The following is a 1,400-nucleotide window of genomic DNA, read 5'->3' as shown; positions in this document are numbered from 1 at the left end:
CGTGGGGCAGGGCAGGGCCCACGCAGGGCTGGGGGGTGTGGCGCGCAGGGACCGCTGCAGGGCCCCTGCCCGGTGTGAGTTTTAAACCGCCAGGTCTGGGACTTGAACCGCAGATGATTATGTGGGAGTCCAGCGACATAACCATTATGCCACCTGCTCAACGCTTGGTAGCTTGCTTTCTCACTTTCCCTCTCTCTCTCTCTGTCTCTCTCTGGTGAGTACATGTGCCCTATAGCAAATCTGATAATAATAATAACTAAATTTTAAAAAAGTAATAAAGTATCACATCTTGGCAAAGGGGTCCATTCTGCCAAAAAATAGAATAATCATAAATTCATATGCACATGGGGCCGGCAGGTGGCATGGTGGTTTAGGGTGCTGGGTTTCCACATGGCCTATTGTGGTTTAAGTCCCAGACCTGGCAGCTTTCTCTCTCTCTCTCACTCACTCTGTCCCTCTCTGTTCAAATTTAAATAAATAAATAAATAAATAAATAAATTCTCGTTAAAATATTTATATGCACCCAATACTGGAACATCTACACACAGAAAGCAAAGATGAATAGAAATAGAGGGAAAGATTGACTGTAATGTAACAACAGCAGGGGGCTGCAATATCCCTTACAGCAAGGGGCAGATAAGCTAGACAGAAAAATCAATAAACATCAGATTTCAGCTGCACTCTAGACCCTAATGGATCTAACTTTACATTGACAAAGCACTCCATCCAACAGCTGTGAATTATATCTCGTTCTCTAAATGAATGCATGATAGTCTTCGGGACAGGTCATACATTAGGCCACCAAAAAAAGGTAATTTAAGATTGAAATCATAGCAACATGTTAGGCATGTGCATGTGTGTATGCGTGCCCAAAATCCCAAGAAGAGAATGGAGGGGAAGGGACTGCAGCATGGAATTCCCCTGGGCAGTGACTTCTCACTTTTCTTCTCTCTATCTCTCTCTGTCTTTCTCCAGCATGGCCATGAGGCCTAGGGAAAAACAAAGACTGAAATCATACTTAGTATCTTTTCTCACCACAATGATAAAAACATGGGTTTGGGGACCTGTGGAGGGTGTCATGGTTACATCGCTGGACTCCCAAGCAGTTGACCGCGGGCTTCAAGCTCATGCCAGGCGCATGTGTGTGTGTGCCCAAGATCCTGAGAGGAGAATGGAGGAGAAGGGATTGCAGTGTGGCCATTCCCCTGGGGAGGTGATTTCTCTCTTTGTCTCTCTGACTCTCTGGTGAACATATGCACCTTGTAGAAAAAAATCTCTCTCGAGGAAAAGTATCAGCACATCGTAAGAAACAAGGGCTCCTGTTTTCTGACTACTAGTACATACATGTCTTTTCTTTTTCTTTTTCTTTTTTTGGAGAGGTTTTTGCTATAGGGTGCATG

Source organism: Tupaia chinensis, unplaced genomic scaffold, assembly GCF_000334495.1.
Source record: "Tupaia chinensis unplaced genomic scaffold, TupChi_1.0 Scaffold144097_1, whole genome shotgun sequence".
NCBI lineage: Eukaryota > Metazoa > Chordata > Mammalia > Scandentia > Tupaiidae > Tupaia > Tupaia belangeri.
The sequence above is the reverse complement of the archived record's forward strand: the minus strand, read 5'-3'. Positions refer to the sequence as shown.